The following is a 26,923-nucleotide window of genomic DNA, read 5'->3' as shown; positions in this document are numbered from 1 at the left end:
CTTCCCGCTGAGCAGGGAGCCCGATGCGGGGCTCGATCCCAGGACCCTGGGATCATGACCTGAGCCGAAGGCAGACGCCCAACGACTGAGCCACCCAGGCGCCCCTCAAAGCAAGCTTCTGAATGTCTTGATCCTGTCAGAGTGTTAGAAACTGCTATTTAATCACTTGGACACCTTGTCTGTGAACTTGGAAGGACATGCTGCATGGTGCTAGGTGCACCATCTGCATGAGTTATAAGCAGTCAGTTTTATAGTTATGCTAGAATTTACAGAGAGCCTTTCAGGTCTTTACATCCCCACAAAACCCCCATGAGACAGATAATGCTCGTTATCCCATTTGATGGGCGAGAAATCAAGAGGTGAAGTAACTTGCCCAGAGTCACTCAGCTTGAAAGCAGTAGATCTGAGTCCACACTGAAAGATTTTTTTTTTTTATGTGATTTTTTTATTGTTATGTTAATCCCCATACATTACATCATTAGTTTCACACTGAAAGATTTTTCCACGGCATCACACAGCCTCTCAGGGGTAGAGCTTTGGAGCCCTGTGAGCTTACAAGATCCAGTAATTCAGGAACTTCACAGAGGATGGCATTTTTAACTCGGGTGATGCTGCCAAGGTCACAGAGCATGTCCATGGAGAAGCCTTCCTGCATTCTTGCCATTTGAGTAACCATTTTGACTGGAACACCAAATTCAGGGGCCGAGAAAGCCTTATACCCACATTACTGTCTACCTGCCTTCAGACTCTGAAAGGACAACTAGGTTTCTTAATTTTTGTATCTATGCAAATCCATGAGAAAGAATCAGATGAGGTCAGGACTATAATATTAGCAAGTGAAACACAAACACCAGCTAGGATTTTGTGCTGACTTCCCCCCATCCCTACTTAGAAGGCCTTCGGCCCTTTTTCCATGTGATCAAATCTAAATCCTACTCCAAGGCTGAACAAAATGGAGTTCCAGAAAGCCAGCGTGGGCACGTGAGTGCAATGCAGTTCCAAGTAGCCATAGTAGGTAGGGCACAAAATAGAGCCCCAGACATCAGAGTTCCATTCCCAACTTGCCACTTAGTGGCTCTTTGGGAAAGTAGTATCCTCATTTCAGTTCTAATGTAAATACGGAGACAACCTTCTACCTTGAATTATAGCAAAGATCAAAGGAGCTAATGGCCTCAGACCCCAGGACAGTGCCTGGCACATAGTAGGTATTCAGTATTTTACTGTTAGTTCCAGGAAACATCTAACCAACCAACTCCATCATGATCTCTCCATCTTTAATTGCCAAAATATTCAGAGGCCCTTTCAGAAGCCACTCATATTATAGTGATTCGTATCAACAGCTTATCTGCCCAAATACATAAAACCCTTTCGGAAGAAGGCTAATTCTTTATGTCTCCCATAGCCTCTTGTAAGATGCTGTTGACATTATGAGGGCTCCAATATTTTTGAAGGAGCTAACTCAGGGAAACAAGTTTCAAGTGACGATAAAAAGCACAGTGGCCACAAGGCCAGTTCATCAATCAAAAGCTTTTGCAATACGAAAATAATGAAACATGGAACACTACATCAAAAACTAATGATGTAATGTATGGTGATTAATTAAAAAAAAAAAAAAAAAAAAAAAAGCTTTTGCAGGTATACATACCACCAATATGGAGGATTCTCGGTCCCATCTACCAAAAGGGAAATCCACACTGTTGATGTTTTCAACATTATCTCCCCACCTGCTGTACACCAGCACTGTGCAAGGCACCAGGGACCCCAAGATGACTAAGACAGAGACCCCACCTGCAGAGCAGCCCCAGCATAATGGAATGACCTCAACTAATAAGGACACAAAGGAGCACAGACAAGGCCCTGTTCTGTCCATCCCTCTCTCTCTGGGTCTCCGTTTTCTCAGCTAGAAATGAGGAAGTTGAATAGATTACTGTCCAAGGTCTATGGCAGCTGTCAATTAGTTTATAAGTTACCTCTGGAGACAGGAAGAACAAAGGCACCTTTCTAAATGTGACTTAGTAATACGTAACGGTTAAAAGCAAGGTTTTCCATAATGAAGCTGAAGGACTGTCATTCCAATCCCTACAACAGAGTGAGCAGGGTATTCGGCCTTCCTGCCATCCTTCCCACCCAGAAAACAAAGTGATCATGGCCAGGAGCTGTGGGGGAAGAGGGGAAATACACTCAAGGAGGGATGGGGGGAGGCACCCAGCAGGAGCCACGCTGCCTCAAACAGAAACAAAGCCTGTAGCAGGGGGCAGTTCAGGAAAGAGGAAAGTAAAGAATGGTCCAAGAATAGAGTGCTACACTACTCTGGTTCTATTTAAAAAAAGGGAAAAAAGGCCCAGCCAATATCATCAGACCCTGACGGAATCCCATGCTAGACCACACTGAAATACTAGTTTTTTCGTGACTCTTGAGTCTAAGAAATTAAAGTGGAATTACGCTAACCTCTATTTGATCCTCCAAAAATCATTTATGAAACACTTTGGTGCTTACATAGTTAAATCCTCAGCTACCTGCAAAAAGAACCTATTCCTCTGAACCACCAGGAAGTAGGATCAAGATTTCCCTGTATTTGATGTGTTTAATGTATTGGGTATCAGAACCCAGCCATTCTGCCTTGGAGACGAACATTCATAGGCCTGGGAGGTCCATTCTGAGCAGTAAGGTCCAGGGTCTCCTGGGCAGGGGGCCTTGTGCCACCATCCCCTTGACAAGGGCCACTCAGGGTGGACCCACAACTCTCACCCTCGACAGGTACCACCCGTTTCCATTTTCCCAGGACCCTGTTCTCCACCAACAAACAAGTTAATGCATGCTAATGAATTCCTAGTAACCCTACCCAAGCAGCTGGTCTAGAATAATGTAAAAGCGTTTAGCTGGTTTGAGGAATTTTCAGCAGCACTTTGGGCAGGCCAGAGCACTGGAGATATTTAGGTCCATGGGCCATCCTCAGCATCACTGTGCTCCTGTCGTCTCGTTACTCCTCCTGGAAACAGTGCTAGTTTCAAGGGTACACAGCGTAAGAGGGATCACAGTTTTGGCCAGGACTCTTTCCTCACTTCTCATGGTGCACAGTAAGGGGACACCACCATACTAGAAAAGGAGGCTCAACTGGAGCCAGAAAAAAACCAAAAATCCCTTGGTCTGAGCCCCTAGCAGATTACAGGCTCCTGCCCTAGGTTCCCCCAAAGCGATCTGTGAACACCAAAATGTAGGATTTCCAAATTTACTTTTGTTCTGATGACTAAGAAATTCTAAATAAACCCTTAAGCAAGGCTCTTGGCTTTCGAGTTACTGGCATTTTTAGCCTTGGTTTCCTTCACGGTCCTGATCTGGGTACAAGCAAGTCACAGGCTGTCCGTGAAGACGTAAGGTGAGTGGGGGAGCGCCTTGGGAACAGTGGTGCCAGGCTTTTCTGAAACCACACTGCCCAGTGCATCGCTCTACAGGCACCATCAGGACCAAGGGCCTCGGATCTAAGGGAGGACCACCACCAGTCCCACCAGCTCAAGTTCCTGAGACACAGCCAGCAGCTCCAAGGCAAGCGGGGGACCCTGCAGAAGGCATACTGCTCCTCGCATCTACCACTCACCCCCACCACGACTTGACCCGTTCTCTTCACAGCTCCTTCAACGGCTTACATCTATGTATTATACAAACAAGTTTAATACATCTATTAAACACTGTAGTTAATCAGCATGAATTCTTCAGCTTCTCCGTTAGAAAAGTGTAATTCAGCAAGTTCCATTTTTTAAAGTTCTAACCACGCTTCAGGGCAGGGAACCCTAAAAACTACTCAGCTTAACTATTAACAAAGAAGCATCAACATAAATTGGATGTATAATTTCACACTTCTATCATTTGCTATGTGTGACATTTAGGTCATTCTTTAAACTCACTATAATTGGAAGAGATCCAACAATTTCATGTTTGGGTCTAGACAGAAGATTTAAAATGCTGCTTGCTCCAGGCTATCTTTGTTAGTTACCATTTTGGGAAACACCATTTTGCGTATGGTGCAATAGCAAGCAAACACCACATATGATCTCTCTAAAACTAAGAGAGAGCAACTTTTCCCAAACACGGGGCAAAGTGGGTGAACAGAAGAAAACCAAAGGGATGCCTCCATGCACAGGAATTTTTGACTGGAAATAGAAGGGTTGTCTGTTCACACACCCACTATAGGATGGAAATCCTCTAAGCTCACAAAAAAATTCTCAGTCCTTCCTCTCCTGCATTTACGATCAAACCGTCAGTCTTCAAAGGAACGGAAACCATTTCTTTCCATTCAGCAGAGAAGTAGGAAGAGGATCTAATGAACTTAAGAGTCATGAAGGGGAGGGGGTGATGCTAAGAGTGAGGGTCAACTGTCCAACTAGTGGGCACACAGTCCACTTGACCACCCTCACTTCTGACAGCAGTCCTGAGCTCAGGGGTCCTCGGGTTCAGGAATTCACTAACAGAACTCACTGAAAGCTGTGATCCTCACTGCCAGTTTCTTACAAGGGAAGGACACACAGTAAGATCAGCCAAAGGAAGAGATACAGGCAGAGTTCAGAGAGATCCAACTGCACCACATTCCCGGTATCAGTGGGTAACAATACATCCTGAACAATCACCCAGGGAAGCTCACCCATGCCTCAGCTTTCAGAGTTTTTATTGGGGCTCATTAAGTATGATGGACTTCTCTGCAGTAATGAAGATATACATTGGTTTTTGCCCCTAGTACCTGATATTTGGTCTTTGACCCTGGTTCCTGACACAAAGCTCCTAAAACTCAGATTCCATAGCAGTGTCTGACACAGCTCCCAAATCCCTTGAATTTCTTGGGTGATAAAAAAAAGATTTTGCTAACTAATGAGAGGATTCTTGATGGGATCCTGGGTGCGAGCTGGTGCATTAAAAGACTAAGCCATGATTAGAAACTTGGAACTTTTGCCCCATCTTCCATTCTCCAGAGTGGGAAGCGGGGACTGGAAATGGAGTTGCACCTACATGATGAAGCCTCCATAAAAATCCATAAAGCACAGGGTTCAAAGAGCATCCAGGCTGATGAACACATCCACGTGAAGGATGATGCAGCCCAACTGTGAGGACAGAAGCTCCTGTGCTCAGGACCCCTCCAGAATGTAATCTATCTAGCTGTTTATCTGTATCCTTTATTAGATCCTTTGTAACAAACCAGTGAATGCTCCCCTAAGTTCTGTGATACCTTCTAGCAAATTATCAAACCCAAAGAGGGGATGATGGGAACCCCAACTAATAACCAGTTAGAAGTTCGGGTGACAACCTGAGACTTGTGATTAGGGTCTGAAATGGGGGCAGTCTTGGGGCACTGAGCCCTTACTTGTGGGACCTGAGGCTAACTCCAGGTAGATGGTGCCAGAATTTCATCCTAGGACACCACACTGGTATCTGAGAACTGGTTAATGGGGTGGGGGGGGAGGGGGGAGGGGGGAGAACCTACATGTCTGTTGTCTGAAGTGTTGAGTGCGCTAGAAGGAGAGTAAAGAAAACTTCCAGACAAATGCTTACCAGGCTGATCCTAGTCTCTAGCCTTTCTGGGCATGGCCCCCACCCCATATTACAACTGTTATCCTTCTAGCAGTGCCACACCCCACCCTGAGGTGTGGCCAGTTCCCACCCTAAATCACTGTTAGCCTCTGATGAGACTAGACCTTTTTATGGGCAAGTTTTTTTTTTTTTTTTTTTAAACACACAGTAGGTAAAGGACGAGGTCAAGCATAGTCAGATAGGATATGCTGACCCATTAACACAGAGCCAAGAAACAAGGTCAGTCAGCCTCCAAGAGCTGGAGCCAGCCCATTCTCCTCTACCACATCTCTTTAAAGGTCATAAAAAGGCAGTGACAAGGGGTTGGAAACCTAAGGAAAAAGATAAAGTCCACATACAATTTCTTCTTTAAATAAAGGATAATTTCTCCATGGGAAATCTGTTTTCAGGACCCATGGGACTTCATTTGCTCCAATTCCACCAAGTAATTCCAGCTACCTTTTAGGAAGCTAACCTCAGAAGCCTGATAATCAAATGCATCCATCAATCAGGATAGACTATATTCTGCCATGGTCCAAAACCACCCAGAATCTCACTGGCATACAAGAAACATCTGCTTCTTGCTTCTGGCTCTGAGTTCATCACCCGGTGGCTGGGGATTCTGTTCTGCATCAGCCCATCTGGATTCAGGCTGGTGGGGAGAAGACAAAGCTTGGCAAAGTCTGTTGCATCTGAAAGGTCACAAATGACTTCCACTCACATCTCCTTGGCCAAACCAAACCTCCTCGTCACGCCCAAGTTCAACAATGCCACAGATGGCCAGAGGACGACCAACCGACACTGGTGAGCAGTTAGACCCCCGCCACGCCCATCTCCCGAAAAACGGAGCGGTCTCTTCATGGGCCTGATGGGAGATGAAAGGGTTTTCATGAGGGATTTGGGGTTTGTGCTTGGTCCCCAAAACCAAGGTATAAGGTGGGAGAGCTATAGAACGAAGGGTTTGTTTTACACGTCTGCCATGCTTGGCAGTGAGCACCAAAGCCCCCAAAAGACCTTTCCAACCTAACGACAGAGCGGGACCAAGAACTTAATCCGTCATCTGGGTTTAACAGCTAGCGATGAGGGACACTTAGGTTCACCTTCACCCACAAAACCAAGTATAGTGATTTACCACATCAAATCATGGCATCCATTCTAGCTGTAAGAAAACAGTGGAGACGACTGCTGTTAAGACAGGCTAGGAAAAGGGTTCTCAAGAATGGAAAACAGTCACAGAGACTCCTGATAAATTACCTACTCAGTTCAGTATAAGCTAAACTAAAAGCCCATCAGTTCCTCAGACTTCTGTCCAGCCCATGGGAATTTGGTAATTGCATTACTGTTTTAACTTAAATGAAGCATTTAACTTTTATATTAAGTTTTATCTTGCTTGTTCTAATCCATCAAGGTAACAGCATGTAGCCCTCACCACTACACTTTAAGGTCATTGACAAACTAGCAAGTACTCATAGGAGGGAGAGGATAATAGAGAGTCTGTTAAATGAGCAATAGCCCAGGGGATGGGGACATAGTTCTTTAGCTTAGAGAGGCTTTGGGAGGGTTAACATCTGACAGGCTGTCATGTGAGAATAGGCATGCTCTCAACTCTGGAGGGCAGAAGCAGAGTTAGTCGGTGGGATTCTGGAAAAAACCCTCCATTGAGAGCAGAACCACCTTCTAACAATGTGAGTATTCCAAGGGCTTAGAAATCTTGGCCTTCTGCCATTGGGGTAATTGTTAGTACCTGGCTAACATCAGGGGTGTGGAGTGGTTGACCTCTACGGGTCTGAAAATTCTAGGTGATTAACTACACAAATATTTATCTGGACACACTAGGAATAAAAATTTAAGAGTTCTAGAATATTAGCGCCAGATCCAGAAAATCTCTGAAAGTCTTCTTAGAGGGGAAGATCCTTTTCTGATGGGCACCATGGGAAGGACACAATGTAAAGTCAGAGCTCAGTGTGCAAGGAAGAGAACCTGCTTCCCATGCAGCCAGCTTAATCCCTCTGGTCAGCACAGTACACTTTACCCTTTCACTGCTCCCACAAAGGTCTTACTTAGGGCTGAGCACACAGTAGGCACTCAACCTTCCAGTCAGATGGTATCACCTTCTCACCCAGTCGTCTTGGGGGTCTACAGTGAGGAAGCAGACAAGGGGCACGCGGTCATGAGAACTCAGGCCCTTGTGACATGTGTTTTTCACTCTCCCATCCAGAAACCGACTTAAGTGGAAAATAGAAGCTTCCAGAAGATGCTCTCCATGAATTATATACATGTAGGACGGTAGCAGATAAACCCAGAAATAGCCCTCAAGAGACCCAAGAGGAAGAGAAATTTATTCTTCAGGGAGATAAAGCACTGCTGGTATTCCAACCGAATGAAGATACCAACAAGGGTCTACTGAGAGTTTGTGCGTTATAAATTCTTGAAGCTCCCTGTCACACCAAGGACAGCATGTTATAGATGCACAGTTTGCCTCAACCCCCACCCACCCACCCCACCTCCTTCCTACTGCACATGCCCAGCCTGTCTGAATCTGAGGCCCAGGAAGACTTTCCGGCAGGACTCCTATAACTTCCTTAAATCCCTCAGTATGCCGGGAACACATTTGACTTTAATACGGAACTTTCAAGTAATCTGCTAGGTACCCTGAAACAGGGAGCTCCGGGAGAGATGGCAATTCAACACCTCCCATCATGACAGTTTCTGGCCTGGAATTTGCAGGTCTTTCTCAGCAGAAAGAAGTTGAAGCTCCTGCCAGGATGCAGAAATGAGAATTTCTACAAAGTGACCTACTTCCAGGTGTCTTTAAAAGTTTTAAGAGCAGCAATCCCCTCAGGATCACCCCCAAAAAGGTGAGGTATTTACATAAAAAATGCTGATGGAAAGTGCTTTAAAAATGTATTTTCATCATAAAGTATTTTCCATTAGCTTAAAAAAAAAAAAAACACATATTTCTAACAAAATTTCTGAAAAGATTATCCAACCAGCTTAACTCAGTCCTACAAGGTTAGAATTCAACTTACCACTGGTAGTCCCAGAAAAGATTTCTACAAGGAAAAAAGTCCTCTGAAGGCTACAGAGGCATTGGGGGGGGGGGGGGGGGGGGGGGGAAAACGGTATGGTTTTCCACTAAGGTGGTGTTTTAGAAACTCAGAAGCCCTAATTAAATTTGCAAACTTGCTACGCCATTGGCCTTCACTGGTGCCTGTGACATTGATGGAACAAACCATTTACCATAAAGTGATACACCTCAAAGCACTTTGTTTTCATTTTTTAACTTTTTGTTTTGTAATTTAAAGGGGCAGCCTTTCCCAAAACACAAATTACCACACCACTTCCCTAAAACGTAGAAAAGATGGCTAAGACAGCAGCTCAGTTTAACTATGATTTATTGAGGGCGAGTCCTAGAGCATGAAGTCTCTTTTCAACAGACCTCATGTTCTACCTTCACTCAATCTAACCCCTCGCAGGTACATGGGCCAGATATCCTGAAATATTCCTGCCAGATATAATCTTAGTCCAGGCTCCTCCTCTTACAAATGGGAACTAAAGCCCAGAGAGGTAAAGTCACCTATACAAGGTCACACAGCCAATGTATGGCACAGTTTTATCCAGCCAGGTAGGACGACTTTGGAAAATCCTCTCCTTACAGGAGATACCTGGGGTGTGAGGCAGGCAAACCTGGGGCCTGTTCTCAGAGGACCTTGCTGCTTCTGGAGTCCCGCTGCACCGGCCAGCTTCAGTTCAGTGCAGCCAGGAGACCAGGCTTGCCTGGCAACCTCAGTGAAGAGATGTACATGAGACTAGCAGCAGGGAGGAAGGAACCAGGGAGAATACTAGGCTCTCCACTCCACCCTGTGTCTACATGTGTTCAGTAAAGATGCAGACACCAAATAACCTAACCCTTACTGTTTTGAATAATCATTTTTAAATTCTGTACTTTCATCAAGAGCTATTAAATCTGAATTCAGTCCCAACACTACATCTGTATTTTTATGGGATCTCTTTAGGTGTTTTTCTACACGAATCATAGACGTTTATCTTCGAAGGGGATTTTCTAGAAGCCAAATGCATCTGGGTAAAAAGTGAGATGCATATGTATTTAGGCTTAGATACACAAACCTGCTGGAAGGATATAGGACAAAATGTTTTCTGCAGCTACTCCTGGAGAGGGTATGAGGAAAGAAAGGGAAGGGGCAGACTTGACTTAATTCTATACCTTTGAATTTAAGAGCATGTTTTACCACCCTCCATCCCTTGCACAGCTTCCCTGCTCCTGGTGCCTCATCATTTCAGAGGGTTCCATTAGGGGCCACCATCTTGTTTCCTATATACTCAAAAGGACTGACAGCTTACAGTTTTCATTTCTACCTGATCCCCAGTGAACCTCTACATCCCCATTTCCAACCTGGAATGCCTTCTTGGGTTCCAGAACTCTATGTCCAAAGGTTCATAGGCCAACACCCACCAACTGTTCCACAGATTTTTTTTTTTTTTTTTCCAACCCAACATGCCCCTAACAGAGCTCACCATCCTTCCTTCTTCCCCACACAGGATTCTTCTCTCCTTCAAAGCATTCAAGTCATCCTCAGTTCTTTCCCTCCACTAGTCACACACAGGGAATCTACAGGTCTTCCCAGAAGCTCTCAAAGCAGGCTTCTCCTCTACTGGGCACTATGGCTCTCTCCCGATTCACCTGCATTTACTCTAGTCACTCCCTGATTAGCACCCCTGCTTCTAGCACTTCCCACCTCCAATCCACCACACAACACATGGGTAGATTCAATATACAAAGCTGATAAAGTTCATGCAGCCTTCGCTGAGCAACCAGTATGTGCCAGACACCATTCTAGGCCCTGAGGATACCAGCTGTCAGCCCATTATCCCCATGCTCACAGACCTTCCATTCTAGATGAAATTGAATTTAAGATCCAGTTAAGACTCCCCATCACTCAGGTAAAACCTAGACATCGCAGGTAGCACACAAGGCCTTTCCTGAACCCAGCCCCAACACCCTGCCGCCCCACCCCACCTCACTGGGTACTATTTGTTGCTCCCCACCCCCCAGACTCCAGACGTTTTGGCGCACTTCTGGTTCCCTGAATGCACAGTGCTTTATCCCACTTCCGCATACAACTTTCCCACCACCCAGAATGTCCTTCCCTTCTCTACATCTCTAAGTGGCACCTTCTCCAGGAAGCCTTCCCTGACGTAATTTAACAGAGTCCCTGCATAAGCCTCTGTCACAGCGCTTCACACACAGTCCTGTATTTGTGAAGATCAGAAAATTCTTTGTAAGGAGGCCCTACTCTATATCTTAGCTCTACCATGACTGGCACACTAATACATAAACATGAAATATTAAGATATCTGCTAAGAATCTCAGTAACTGTTTCCAAATCCTAGGATCCCATGAGGGAGACAAGGAGGAGGAATGGTTAACAGCACTGATCAACAGGCCAAGTCAGGCACAGCCATGTAAGCAAAGGTCAAACTACAAGAACAATTCTACACCGACTGTCCCCTGGACATTTCTTCAGGCGGTCTCCGATATACTGCACACACCCCCCTAGCAGGCTCATGGTCATTGGCCAATATATCCACCAGATTTTTCATTTTTCAAGTCCAGGTTTTGGGAGCCTGCCCCCCACCTCTGTCTCGCAGGATGCCTGCTTAGATGTCCTCTCTCAAAGCAAGCTTCTGGTCTTCCCCTGAGTATGGTTCAGAGACCGTGGCTCCCTTCTGACTCCAGGGTTAAGTTTTGCTTTCGTTTTGCTCTTTCTAATCCCCTCACCTTCCTCCCAAGCCCCATACTCCTAACTCATAGTGAAAACCACTCTGAAAAATAAACGTGCCAAGGTGTCCTAGTTCGGGGTTAGCATGCCAGTCTGCTACTCCAATGACAAAGATTTTCCATCATACTATGACCCACCAGGAATTCTTCCTGGGAACAGTGGGCTGGGCACCACTGGGTTCTTCCCCAACTTTATGACCATCTAGGAGAGGGTATATCACCTTGAGGATCTCAGCCCCCTCAGAAAGGGTCACAATTCTAAGGATCACAATTCTAAGAATAGGATCTTCAAATTGTTATCAAGCCTTCCTGGAATCTAGTGCACTCTGAAGTCAGATCTCATTTTAAATACAGGTTGCATGCTTGAGTGACCTCGATGCTGTTGTTCCATGTGCAAATCACACTCCGAACACCTCATGGGTCTACTCTTTTCAAGTGTTTCTTAGTGTGTGGTTTTTCCTTTTCACCAAATGGACAAGAATGTGACTTAAGAGTATTACAGTTTTCCTTTTTGTACAATGTATTTGCTGATTTGTTTTTCCACTGTTGCAACTGTATGTGAAGTCTGCGAAAAGATTTTCACTATCATAAGTGAATGAATACAGGCTCCCCCATTTGTAAAAGTGAGGAAAACTCCAGGACATCGTCATGTGAATTAAGTAAGACCATGTAGGAAAGACACTTGGGTCTAGTGAAATTCCAATACACACTAGCTTTTCTTCTAAAACCTTGATTTGTTAAAGGCCTGGACATAGCTAGGATTGGATTGTATCAGAAAACCATTCGGGGCCGCTGGAGTATGCACTTACTTTCAAGTGATGATGTGAGGGAGATCAGCCCTCTGACCTCATCACTCGGCAACATGGTGACCTGGCCAGTTTCTCCGGGGAAAGGTCCACCCTGGATCCTGCCTCCTGGGTTCCAGCTTTCTCATTCTACCTTCAGTTCCAGGAATGCACAAATCCAGCAACCCAGAGAGCTGTGTCCCAGGGGAATACCCACCCAGCTCCGAGCCTCCCCTGCCTCTCATCCGGGATAGCTGGGGGCATAGCCAGAGCAATAACTAGAACAAAGAATTATGTAAACGAGAGTGCTGAGTCATCACAAAGAGGAAATCCTCTCCAGACCACAATTCCTCAGCTCAAGACCAATGTGTTATACAGCAGTTTGATTTCCAGGCCTTCATGGAAAGCAGAGTCTGCCCAGCCCTTGTCCCAGTTGAACCCCCATGTTTCCTGGCAAGGTGGCAGGCAGTTAATGAAAGCCGCCGGACTAATCCTACAGCCTAAGCTGCTTCAGGGCTTCAGAGCCTTCCTTGGGTGTTAAAGGGCTTAACCCACAGACAGGGCACTTCCTGGGTGGAATCTGAGCAGAGTACACGAGGGTGAGGAGTTTGGGTTGAGAAACTGAAGGCATCCCTCCTATAGTAAGACTGATAAAAGAGGACCAGTGTATCCTAGGAAGGGAGGTACCACTGCTTTCAACAGGATTCTAAGGACAACTTCCTGGTGATTTTTATTTCAGAATTTACTAAAGCCTTAAGCAGTGGGAGCCTTAAAGCCTACTCCATTATCCTGACCACATACAAGATCGAACACAGGTATTGACATCTCAAGTTTCTCCAGGGAAGAACTAGAATATGAGCAGGTGATCTGTTCGTAAAACCACCCACCGGCCCCAATGACTGAAGAAACCTAAGAGGTTTTAGGATTTACAGGTTAAAACTCAGGAATGCTAAGATAATTTCCTTAGTTCTGACATCGGTGTTCTTAAAACCTACATAGAGTGGTGGGACAAGACTATTTTGTATTAGTTGATGTTCATCAAAAGAAAAACATTCTAAAAAACTAAAGAACTATTATACTAAAAACTCATACCACTTGTTCATACCTTCGTGAATTCTGGATTCTACCCTTGGACAAGCAGCAGCAAAGATTTTCCTTATGAAAAATGCAGGAAACCAAACTCGAGTCACGGCTAGTGGCATACTCAGGCAGATTTAAAGTGGTTGTCATGGCTATAATTTGTGTTCTCAATTAGGTCTTTCACAAAAATATCCCTGTCCTAGGTCATAAATTCATCACCCAAGTTAAATTTCAGCTTACCCAGTAGGATAGCATAGCATATTTGCACTTTATATATTTGCATATTTGCACTCACTCTAGTTTCCAGAAGAGTTATGGTCATGGTCAACGTCTAGAAAAGGATGTCTTGTGTAAGGCACAACATAGTGCTAAAAGCACTCATTTCAAAATCGTGACCCCCAAGCTATAGGGGAGATCCTGTGAATGACGACAGGGCTCATCTCAGCAGTAACACAGGGCTTAGGATGTAAGGCACACCTAGCAGGTAGAGTATATTCTAGCAACTTAGGAGCAAAGCAGCATGAGAACTGGGAGAAAGACATCACTTTTCTTGTAAAAATAAGACCAGGTTAGCCCATGACTGGGACTTGAGTAAAACCGGTATCCAAAACTGCAATGTCCTTACCCTCTGGAGCCTCAGAGCACATCTCCAGGACCACCTGCAATCTCCCATCGTCAGGATGCATGTGATCAGCTAGTACAGCAGGAGGTCAGTGAGGCCCAGGACCCCGTGCGGACCCACACAAGAGCAGCTAGCCCTCCTGGGTCCTGTGAGCACAGGGGACCCTGCCCAGTCGTGGCTAGGGCTCGACAGGTGTGTGGTCGTCTCACAAAGGGCCTTCCCCATTTATGTGAAAACAGACTCCACTCCACATTTGTATATAGACCCTATGTGCCTAGAAAGTAAGAGTGCTACCTCTGACAAAGGAAGAGGGATTGAGGAAGGAGGGATAAGGGAATGGGGACTTTCACTTCTTATTCTAGAGATCCCCGTATTGTTTGAATTTTTCCAAGTTGATCCTATCAACTCTGAATTTGAAGCTTACCAAAGTAGTCAACTGGAAGAAACCTCTGACAATCCAGTCCACACAACACTGAGGTCAAGAGTCTCCTCTTCGTTCACAAAGTTTGGCTCCTTTCATCTTAAAAATTCCAATGGTCAATGCCCCAACACCATGCCTCCTTTGATTGGTAAAGGTAATCTAAGCCTACCAGCATATGAGGGAGGAGCAGGCAGGGTTTCATCAGTAACGTCAAGATGGAGTCCGAAGAGCTTGGGCCAACAGCCCTCAGTCATCTTGGTACCTGAAGTTTCTAGTCCACAGCAACCGCTGGAGTGCTTGTTACCTATTATCTGGAAGCACCATGAGGTGGTTTCTTAGGATAGGATTAGCAAGCAGAAATACAGATTAAGAGTCACTGGCTTATTCAACAAGCATCTGACAGGCCACAGGGAGGTGGGAGTGATTAGACTTAGTCATAAGGAAGCCTTTGCACAACAGCAGGGGCTGGTTAAGGCCCTGGAGTGAATGGCAAGGGAGGGTGCTGAGGCTTTCTTCTCCTAAATCCCCTTAAAATCAGGTAGATTCTCACCTGTCCAAGGTGGTTCTACTGGAGCCCTGCCTGACACTGGCTGTTACACCATAAAGTAAGGCTTACAGGCCTTGCACTCCCATCTGCCCTCCAGGTACTTTGCTCATAACAAAATAAAAAGGTAGCAGAACTGATTGAAAAGGTCTGCTGTAGAGCACAGACTTTAATCCCAAAATTGCAACCCTTCTCGTGGCTTTAACTCTCAGACTACCCCCAAAAAATAAGAGTTAAACTTGTTTTCTGAATTTATAGATCACTGTATGTAAGGTTTCTGGCACAAAATATGCTGCATAAACAGCAGCTACAATCAGTCCAGGCAGGAGGCAATCACTGGCACATACGACTACATCTCATCTCAAGTAGCTACAGTGAACTCTGCGTCACTTTTTCCATTATCCTAGGTCTTTAAAATAGTTCATTAATAGAGCTTCACTTCAACCAGTTTTTTATTATGTTATGTTAATCACCATACATCATTAGTTTTTGATGTAGTGTTCCATGATTCATTGTTTGCGTGTAACACCCAGTGCTCCATTCAGTACGTGCTCTCTTTAATACCCAACACCAGGCTAACCCATCCCCCCTCCCCTCTAAAACCCTGTTTGTTTCTCAGAGTCCATAGTCTCTCATGTTTAACCAGTATTCTTACCATCTTTAAAAGAAAAAAACCAGTAAGACTCATTAGGACAAGATTTCAAAGACCTACAATACTTATAGCCAACAAGCTAGATACCTTGGCAACCCTTGAGTGGAAGATCTCATCTCACCCTTGATATTTTGAGTTAAAAAATCTTCCTCACGTTTGTACACCCATCCCTGCGAACCACCTTCAGGCAGTTAATCTACATGCTAATGAAAGAGCCTCCCAGCTCCCCAGTCCATCAGAGAAGTCATTAAGGTGCTTTGCCCAGCACTCCCTGCTAGCACAAGGGGTTTCTACCAAAACAGATGTAAAGAGGAAAAAGCAAAGTGTGCTCACTTAAGACTTGGCAACTGTCTTTTTTTTTTTTTTTTAAATTAGAAAAGTCATTTCTCTGACTAGCTTTTGAGAACTAGGAATTTCTGAGCACTAAGAAGCTCAATAAACACTATAAACTAAGATATAAAAATGCTTTATAAAATAAAGAAGATAGGGGCACCCAGGTGGCTCAGCCCATTAAGCATCTGCCTTTGGCTCAGGTCATTATCTCAGGGTCCTGGGATCGAGCCCTGTGATGTGCTCCGTGTGCGTACTCGCTCGTGCGCTCGATCTCCCAAATGAATAAAATCTTTAAAAAAAAAAAATGAAGATCACAGTGTCAAAGAGACCTTCAATATAAGTTTCATGTGTTTCAAAACATTAACATCCTTTAATGCTAGTAGGTCAAAGACATGAGCTAGAATCTCTTGTTCCAGGTCTAGGATCACGAGGAGAAAATGGCACTCACTCTGGTCATGTGCAATGAGGTTCCAGTGAGATCCCATGCCTTTTATGGGACCACAGTCTACAAGAGCCTTCAGATTGTTCCAATTTAAAGTCAAATCTCAACCAGGACCCAAATAACCAGAACCAGTGCAGTGGCCTTCATGAAATATGGATTAAGATCTATTCCTATTTAAAATCGACTTCTAGGGGCACCTGGGTGGCTCAGTCGTTAAGCATCTGCCTTCGGCTTAGGTCATGGTCCCAGGGTCCTGGGATCGAGCCCCGCATCGGGCTCCCTGCTCAGCAGGAAGCCTGCTTCTCCCTCTCCCACTCCCCCTGCTTGTGTTCCCTCTCTCACTGTGTCTTTGTCAAATAAAATCTTTAAAAAAATAAATAAAATCGACTTCTAGGAATCATCTAGTATCAGTACTCACTCAACAATTTCCTATCCCTTTCTCCCCCCTTTTAGTAGACTTCAAGAGTATAGCAGAAATTGAGAAGACTTCCCATATGCCCCCACCCCCAACTCATGCATAGCACCCCCCACTATTCACATCCCTCTCCAGAGTGTTACATTTGTTAGAATCCATCTCCCCTGACATGTTACTCCAAGTCCTTGGTTTACATTAGGGTTCATTCTTGGTGTTGTGCAGTTCAGATTTTGACAAGTAGGAGAGGCCTTGCACCAACCACTGTATTAGCATACGCAATGATTTCACTGCCTTAAAATCTATCCCCCGACCCCTGGAAGCCACTGATCTTTGTACTCTCTGCATAGTTTTGCCTTTTCCAGAATATCATGAAGTTGGAATCTTAGAATACATAGGCTTTTCAGATTAGCTTCTTTCACTTAGAAATACCCATTTAAGGTTCTTCCTTGATTGGTAGCTCATTTCTAAGAACTATTATTCCATTGTGTGGAGGTACCAGTTTGTGTATCCATTCACCCACCGAAGGATATCTTGGTTGCTCCCAAGTTTGGGCCATTACGAATAAAGCTGCTGACATCCACACTAGTGAGGTTTATGTGGACATAAGTTCTCACTGCCTTTGGGCAAATACCAAGGAGCACAACTGATGGCAAAAGTATGTTGCATTTTGCTTAAAAAAAAAAAAAACAAAAAAAAACACCCACTGCCAAAACACCTATCATCTACCGAACAAGTATGGTAAATTTTCCTATTTCATGATGCAAAGACCCAAATGCAAAGAGTCCTGTCTTCAGCTCTCCTTATGTAGGTATAGAAGTTGTAGGAAATGTATTATTCTAGAAAAGAATCTCACATCGTATCTCAGCATATGGCATTCCCATTGTTATAGAGCCAAAAGCTAGCAGTCAACCGTGACACCTCTCCCATCACCTCCCGAGCACAGCTCCAAGTTCTAGCACTTCTACCAAAGTCCAAGCCAGTATTATCCTTCACCTAAGCCACAAGTCTCCTGTAACTGATCTCTCCACCTCAACTCCTGTCCCCCAAACCATTTGTCCTCCACATTGTAGCCAAAAATCATTTGGCCTAAATTCAGTTGTGTCACTCCCCTGTTTAAAAATCCAATAACCGATATCCTTAAATTTAGGGTAAAATCCAAAATTCTTGCCTCACCAGAAAGCCCTGTGTGACCCTGGCCTGCCGCTCTATCCTCCTCTCAAGGATTTATTATTATTTATATAATATAGGGGATTTATCCCCTATTATTTACACTTCTAACCTTTTTTATATAGTCCTTCTAACCTTACAATTTCTTTCCTTACCCCTGGGACTTTGCACTGGCTTTTCCCTCTGCTGGAAACAGAATTTTCTCCCCAACTCCAACCAAACCCTTTCCCCCTAACTTCGTATCTTTCACTTTCTCCGAGATCATGCTGATCTCAAATCTAAAATAGGCCCCCCTGTTATTTTTGTACCACCTGTTCTATTTCACTGTAGCACCTTCCAACTGCTCAGCTCACCTTTATCTGTGTAGTGAGTTAGTTAGTATTGGCCTCTCCCACTAGAGCAGGAGCTCTGAAGGCAGAAATCAGGTCTCTCTTGTTTACAAATGCACACCTAGTGCCCGGTATAGAGCACGCCCTTAAAAAATGCTGGAATGACACAACAGACTGAACAAATACGCTATTTTCATAGGCGGAAACAGGACAGTAGGAGGATAGCTCATGTGGAAAGGGGCACCAAAAGCCATTTCCCTGAGAACAGGAGTTGGTAATAGGGATCACCAAGTAATGAGGTCAAAGACATCAATATGCAAGTTGTATTAGTTTTATATAAGGTCTTCTTGGGATCACGAGTCTAAAGCACACTGTCTGGCATATCACAGATATTCAAATATTTATAACATAGAAAAGGGGAGGAGGAAAGATTCCTGAGCCTCCCAGTTTGTGCATTATGGAGAGCCTCAGCCCCCTCAACCACATCTGCCCTTTTCTATACCTAACACCTCAATTGGGCAGGTGAGCCCCCAACTCCCTATTTTTATACCAATAGACTTTTCACTTTCCTTTCTACCTTCTTGGCAAAGCCGTTTCTGGCCATTAGGACCCACAAGTACATTTTCCTTGTGTGAATTCCTAGCTGTTACTATCTGTACTGTTCAGGGACAATTATATAATGCCTCTGTACATGGACAATGAGAACCCTCCAGTATAGGAGGAGCTGGGAAGACCCCCTCAAGTTCCTCTTGTCCAAAGGTTTCATTTCCAAGGGAAAATCCTGAGGCCCAGGGAGGGGATCAGAGTCCATTGCTGAGAGCACCAAAGTGGGAATGCCAGTTCCCTAGCTCCTAACATAAAACCTGCCGGGTCATTATCTCCCTGAGATGTTCTGAGGACCCAACTGCAGTCAGCGGTCTCTTGGCACCTATAGAAGCTTGTTGAATATTTGATGACTAAGAATGGTGATCTGTATGAGTTGCTGTGAAGTTTCCAGATTAAACACAAACCCGTACCTGGCACCACCACGGCACCATGACGTTTGCTGGTATTGTTCTTAACGGGCATTTCCAGAGGAAGGGTGGCTGCACAAAGCACTGGAAATTCTGCAGCTCCTCTCATGCATGAAGACTAACAACTGTGAAAGGAAACAGCTTTAAACTCCTTACCCTTGGAAGACTCCCAAAGAAGTCAGACAGGTTTGTCTACAGCTGCCAGTCACTTCAGAGAAAGTACAGAGCCTCATGATCAGGTTAACCAGACCACAGCTAACCCCAGGCAGACTTTCCCCGGACCTAAGAAATCCAGCCCAAGTTTTGGTATTAACACAGGTTTACCCGCCTCCCCATGAGGTCAAAAAAGTTTTCCTTCACTTTCTAATGTTTAAGGACTTCAATTCCTACAGAAAACCTTCCATATGGAGCAACCCCCTGGTATTTCCAAGGTGCTTTCCCATGTCTGTTCTCTTCTTTGATGATTCAACCACCTTCTGTGGCTGGGCCCAAACTTACAACCCAGGAAACTCCAACTGAGAGCTTAAGTGACCTGCCTAGTCACCCAGCCGCAGAGCCAGGGCTTCTGACTACTGGGCTCTTGGCCCACCAAGACCATCGTACCACCTGGCTTCTCACACTCAGTGCCTCCTCCTCTGCCCCATCACATCAATTCCCACCCTCACCTCCCCTACACAGACTTCTCTCCTGAATCTTCTACTCCGAGAACAAGTCCCTTCACTGTCCTGTCTCCAGGCCTTCATGTTGCTCCACACCTCCTAAACGTTCTCCCACTGTCCATTTCTCCAGGTCTTCAATTCCCACTGTTTAGAATATTCCAGGTCATAGCAGCCATGCCTCCTGCATCCTTCTCAGCCCTCACCTTCTACTTCATATTCCATCCACTACTGTTTACACACTGCTGCCCCAATTCAAGGCTTAGCTTCAGATGGCGGGAACTCTTCTGTTCTGCTCAGCCCTCATGCCCCCCCCCCACCCCCTTGTAGAACTAGGACAAGCCAGCAGGTGAATGAATGAATGTAATGAAGCCCGATTTTGGAGTACCACAAAGCAAATGGGATTTATGCAGCAACAGCATGGACAGGAATAAGGGCTCCACACATTCATGGGACACGTGTTCACAAGCACATGCCAAGGTCAACAACTCCTAATTAAGAAGGAAAGGTCAGGCAAGAATATCCAACTTAAGCATGGAAGTAGAACCAACAATGGGATCGGGGGGCGGGGAGAAGAGATACACCTGCATCCCGAACTTGGGATCAATCCAGGGTAACTGCTCTCCTGAATTGTGCTTTCTGTAAGTTGTGGTTTTTTGTTTTGCTTTTAATGTTTAGCAGCTATCTACAAAGGCAAGGCTAGGTGGTGAGCTGTGTAAGCGTTACCTGTTCAGAGGCCATAGCCATAGGTCCCTAGTGTGGAAAGGGGCCTTAAGGTAGGTCTTGGGCAACAACGTTTTTCTCTTAAAGAATCTATAGACTGGTTAATATTTATTTCATTTCAGAGGCCATGACCAGCATTCTCCAAAAGAATAGACATTTTAGGGGCACCTGGGTGGCTTAGTTGGGTGTCTGCCTTCAGCTTGGGTCATGATCCCAGGGTCCTGGGATCGAGCCCTGCATTGGGCTCTCTGCTCGGTGGGGAGTCTGCTTCTCCCTCTCCCTACCACTCCCCCTGCTTGTGCTGTGTGTCAAAATCTTAAAAAAAAAGACATTTTAATCTCCTCTGAAGTAAAGACTACCTCAGGAAAGATGGTCCTTTAACTCAATACATTCCTGTGGACAGGCCATGGAGCAGGCACACTCCCCATGGAAGGTCCAGCAGTGGGAGCTTATAGGACAGCTCAGTGGACCATTCCAGGCATCTGAAAGTTGGGTCCTTAGACTGGGCTGGAATCTCTTCTGGAGATGTTCACCCACAAATCATAGCTGTGACCTCACGGAGAAGAAACAACAGAGCTTAAGGACTGGCATGAAGTAAATCCTCAGTGACATTAACTTTCTCTCCCCACTGCACCTGCGGTTCTGTAACACTGAACTCACAACTATGTGGAGACAGTGTTCACATCCAATGCCCACGCTCCAAATACTATTAACCCGTATCTGAACACTTCTCTAGGAAAAGCCTCTGAAACATTTCCAACATTTCTCTCATGTTCAGGTTTCCTGCCTCCCTCACCATCCTGGCCTTTCTCCCTCAAACTGTTCTTCAGTCTGTGTCCTTCGAGCCCAGGACTCCTTGTTGGGCATAAAGCACAGAAAGTCATGGTTGCCCCCTTGTGGAGCACACAATCTAGCTCCCATTAAACCAAAAAGAAACCCCTCTCCCCTAAACACCTCATAACACGGAATCATGTGAGGAGACCATAGATAGTGACAGGATTTGGAGGAAGGGGATGATCGTAAGGACTGAGCCTCCAGAAGCATGAGAGTCACGCTCTTATCAAATTCTACCTTCCCCTAGACAGGTCAGGTTGTAGGACAAACCTGAGCACGATGCCGGGTTCCCACAGCCCGAGGTAGGGACCTGAGTGATCCTCACAAAGCATCCTTACAGACAACCAAGGTCTAGACCATCTTCACTGTGGGACAAGCAGGAGGCTAAGGCCAAGTGTCCTACGGGTCCTGAACAATCATACAGCTCAAGGTGCAGAAGCCCACACCCCACTGCCAAGCCAAAGGCAGAGAGTTTCTAAAGGAAAAACAGGATGAGGTGGATTTTGAGAGGACTGTGTTTTTAAGAATTCAATTATGCCTCAATTCAGGAAGCTGGGAGGCTGAGAAACCTAACTGAGGGTGAGGCCACCAGCTTTTGTCTAAACCGGTCTAGGGGTTTGGTTTGCTTTCTGGTTTATGGAAATTACCACATGCTAGGTCACCTGAATGCAATGCAGGTGGCCAACAGGCCGCTCTTTCAATAGTGGTATTTCCTGGTGCAGGGCAGAGAAGTTGTCCATCCTGCAAAGGAGGCTTCACTACATTCTTGAATTACTCTAGGCTTTGATCTTGCAGGAAAAGGGCTATTTCTGAAACTGTTCTGTTTGGCCCAAATTCTTTCTCTGAATCAGGTTCTAAAATTTATTTCTGCACGTAAGCATTCTTCAACAGCAACAACATGAGGAAAATAACCTTCAGAACGTTCCCCTCACCTCCCTAACCCCCCCGCCAAGCAAGTTCCTGCCAAATGCTAGCATACGGTTGAAATGTCATTACCACTCAAAAGAGGAATCCCTGCACCCAGTTTTTGACACCACGAGGATAGAAGAACGTCTAGTATGTTGTTAAACAATCTAGAAAAATCGTGCTGGTCTACTAATGGCATCAGGCCTTCTATAAAAGGCATCTGCCTTTTAAAAGCATATTTTCTAAAAAAAAAAATTTAAAAAGCGTATTTTCTATATGATTAACGACACGGTTCAGACAGCTTTGTGGAGCCAACAAGAGGTGGTGAATGCCAGATCATCAGGAAATCTGTGGCATGTTCTAGAAGCCTACTCGGGACCATCCCTGAGCTCTCTACCACATCACATTAGCTCCTTCCACACATTCCGCCCCCCACCCCCACCCCACCATGGGCTGATATGGAAATACAGGAGGTCAGGGTATGGGGTGTCCACAGACTCCTAAGTCCTACACCGTGCCAACCTTTCTGCAGTAGCGTCCTCTGCAACCACAGGTCAGCGCACTTCCCAACTGGAAGATGTGGCTTTCAGCATCCCTCTGATGACCCCATCCCATACATTCTAGCCCTGTCAGAGCAGCTTCTCCTGCTCACATTTTGCGGTAATAGCAACATCCATGAGCAAAGTAGAGTGCCCTTGGCAGAGACCTCCTTTTACAAACAGAGGCAACCACGTTTTACATTTCAGTGATTTTTTTTGTTTGGTGATCATGCAACCATAGCGAACAAAAACGACTTCATGGAATGCAGTGCAATCAGCTCTTCTGAAATGCATTGCAATCAAGGTTGTCCACTTTCCAAGACACAACATGATTCAAGACCTCGTGGGAAGAGGCCTCCAGTGAGTAAGTCCAACCAGTCCCACCTGTACTTACTCCTCTCCCCGTACCAGCCATTCCTCAGCAAGAGGGGAGAGGTCATGGATAGGAGTGAATCTGTCCCGATGTCAAACTTGCACTGGGTCCAGAGGCTGGCCCCAGTCCTTTCAGGGTGGTCTTTCTCCCCTGGAGACTGGTGAAGGAGGGCCCGTTCAGGTTTTCCCCCACCGCAACAATGGCAGCCCAGGAACACTTTGTTTGCGAGGCCATTTTGCTTTTTCAATCTGTCAACTTAAGGGACAAGGGGAACCCCCGGCAGTAGCTGTAGGCAGAAACAGACACTCTCTCCTGGACACATCATCTTAGTCTCGCCTTCTATCGTAGTTCATTAACTTCAGAGTCACCAGCAACACAGGTGCCTCGTGCTGTGGGAAACGCTCTGCACTGCGTTTCTGATACAAACGTAAGCACCTTTCCAAACGAACAACCGTCTCCGGCCCAGTCAGCATCTCCTAAAAGCTAGCTGGGCAAAACCGGCTCCATTCAGCAGGGACCAGGCACCCCTCAGACCAGGTTATTTCAACAAGCTGCAGCGGGATGAACAAGTAACCCACGGAGCTGGCCCTCCCGTGCCCGCCTGGACTCTGGACAATGACACGGCCTCTATCAGTAAGAGGTGGGTGTTGGACAGTTCCCGCATGATACAAGGCTGGCAGATGATCTTCCTCCACCCCAAGGTTTGGGCGCTTCATCAACCATTCACTCTCTCCCAAAATGCAGAAACTCAGGCTTGTCCCTATCTTCTTCTCAGTTACTAGAGGAATCCTTACACTATGCCAATGATCAGGTAGCATGCCATTCCGGTCTTCCTGAGAATGCACACCAGCCTTAGGACTTATTGCCACACATATGGAGTGATCCCCTGGTGAGTTCACCTAACTGACAGGTAATATTGGTAACAGAAACCCAAATTATTTTCTCAAATGGCCATGCTTACTTTTTAGTTAAGCCACAGAAAGGAAAGGCATGAGCAGATTAAGTCTTCTGTTTAAACATCGATCGGGTTAAGGGGGGAAAAAAAAAACAGGTACATCTCAATTATAGGCCCTGTAGTGCTTCAAGCATTTTACTCCAATTTGTTGGGACTTTGAAGAGTTACAAGCTCATTTCAAGAAAAGAAAACTGAACCGTTTTGTACACAAATCTAAGATTTCCTAACTCCTACTTCCCATCCCCACCTACCAAGAGAAAAAAATCACAATCAGTTCAGAGTTTTGATTTCTTAAGATTCCTCATCAGGAGATTAGGTTGAGGTAAGGGTCTCCCATGAAGACACCACTGATAGGGACTCAATGCATGACTTCTAATTTGGGTTTGGGGGGAGGTCTTAGAAGCTTGACTACTCTATGTTCTCCTGCAAATGGACCTGAAGGTTTGGAGGTTCTAGCAAGGAAGGGCAGCTACTCATACACCCTTGGCCAGAGAACAGTCCTCTCTCAGGGCAAGTAGTCCTCTTCCACTGAGTGCGCAGCTTTGGGAGGGATGCACATACAACAGTGAGGAAGGGGATACTGCCGCCCCCTCTCAGCTGGCCAAATCAGCTCAAGCAACACTAGAGATCAATGGGGTGACAGATGTCACAACCAGATCACCCTCATGTCCTCAAAGCAGGAGTTGGGGGGAGGCGGGGGACACTAGAGCTTTGCCCCCAGGTAGGACCTATTGCATTTCCATCTTTAGCAAAACCAAATGCAAGTATATATTTTATGAAGATCAGTCTTGGATATCCATTTGTATTTCCTTTGGAAAGAGGTGCCCATCTTGAACATGTAATACTAAATCCATTGTTTCAACCCTGTGACTAAAAGTTTTAAAGGAAGAATCCCCTGGAAAGAATACTGAAGACCTACACAAGGTAACTGAGTCCCCCAAGAGTATCTTTTATCAACTACCATCCTGGCAAGCACAACCCAGCTGAGACCGTTTGGACAAACACTAAAGTCTCTCCCGCAGCTTCTAAGGAAAATCCTCACTGTACCATGCGAGGTTCCCTCTGCTTTTGCCCCTTTGTATGCATTCACGATTTGGAAGTTCAAAGACCTCATGGAGCACCTCCTGTCTGAGGCAACATATTGAATGCTTTCCCTGGCATCACCACATGTCTCCAGGTACTGAAGATGGTTTTGTTTTTAAACGCAGGAGACGATTACTGACCCCTGAAATGACAGGACCGCACACACAGGTGGAGGGCTTAAACTGGCCTTGGTTTCTTTCATCCCCCTGTGGCTCCACACCATCCAATCTCCCCCTTCAGTCTGGGGATTTACCACCTGTCCGACCTCCATGTGGTGACTGGATCTCCAGCAGAGGAGAACGAAGTCACAGGAAGGAATGGTGGTGGTGGTGGTGGTCAGAACCGGATTACCCCATGAACAGTCATGCAAATGCTTTACCCTCCTTGCTGTCCTCTGGCCCACATCCCATTGGCTCAGAGATCTGGTTTAAGACCCATCACCCTCCGTGAGGCCCCCTCATTCCCTCCCTTCCCAGCTGAGACAGGCAATGATCCATAGTTGAGACACGCCTCCGAATCCTCTTGTCAATTTTTTTAAAGCTATATATGTAACTTGAATGTTCAAATCTCCAAAATAAACCCAAGCCCATCTGCCATCTGGCCCCATGTGTGAGGCAAAAACTCTTATCATGTGTAGAAACCTGTGAACTCCGCTTAAAGGCCACTGCTGCCCTGGGGGCTTACGGTCCAGGTCACCCAACTACTCAGAAATCACACACGCCATTCGAGAAAATTGTAAAATTTCACATAGGCCAAGGTTCCGGGCTATTTATATTGTACTTATAAGAAGTACCACATGGGGCCTTGGCTGGCTTTTTGTTAATTCTAAATTATTCAGCACCACAGTGATAGATTGCTAATTAAAATGCTAACCCCTAAGGCAAGGGCCCAACGGGGAACAATCCTCTGGGCTTCACGAACTCCCCCTCACTCCATCAGAGGCAGACCTCCCCCTTTGCCTCCCTCCCTTCCAACTGCCAAAGCACACCAAAGGGCCTTCATCCTTACAAGTCAAATGTGTTAAACAGCTAAGAAAGTAAAGCAGAAAAATCTAGTGACAAGGTGACTTATTGAGGTCCTTTCAGAGGCCTGCAGTTCCAGAAGACTCCGGACAGTTCGGACAACTGGCATTTTAGAAAAATGGGCTGTCTCTTCCTTGAATACGCCTGAATTCCCTTGGTCTCTTGCACTGGAAGTCTTGTGTCCCTGATTCTTCTTCCCACCACAGTACCCGAGACCACCCGGGGCGTCCCTGTCACTGCTCCCCAGCTACCCCAGTGCCACCCAGGACACAAAGTAACAACTAAGGAAATAGGAATGGAGTATGGACTTTCATGAAGAAGGTGTTCATATTGGTTTAATTGTAACATGTAGCATACTAATGTTAATAGGAGAAACTGGGAACAGGGACATGGGAACTCAGTACTATCAATTTTTCTGTAAATCTGAAACTGTTCTAATTTTAGAAGTTTATTTTTTAAAATAACAAAATACTAATTCTTAATCTCAGGAAACAAACTGAGGGTTGCTGGAGTGGGGGGTGGGGTGGGAGGGATGGGGTGACTGGGTGAGGGACACTGGGGAGGGTATGTGCTCTGGTAAGCGCTGTGAATTGTGCAAGACTGTTGAATCTCAGATCTGTACCTCTGAAACAAATAATGCAATATATGTTAAGAAAGAAAAAAAGAAGAAGAA

At 45.6% G+C, this 26,923-nt stretch overlaps 1 protein-coding gene across 1 annotated transcript in view; it reads right to left on the bottom strand.

Moving 5' to 3' along the window:
* Positions 1–26,923, bottom strand: part of MYO5B (myosin VB) — a 335,175-nt gene that overhangs the window by 284,136 nt on the left and 24,116 nt on the right. The window lies entirely within an intron of this gene.

Source organism: Phoca vitulina, unplaced genomic scaffold (assembly GCF_004348235.1).
Source record: "Phoca vitulina isolate PV1807 unplaced genomic scaffold, GSC_HSeal_1.0 scaffold27, whole genome shotgun sequence".
Taxonomy (NCBI): domain Eukaryota; kingdom Metazoa; phylum Chordata; class Mammalia; order Carnivora; family Phocidae; genus Phoca; species Phoca vitulina.
The sequence above is the reverse complement of the archived record's forward strand: the minus strand, read 5'-3'. Positions and strand labels throughout refer to the sequence as shown.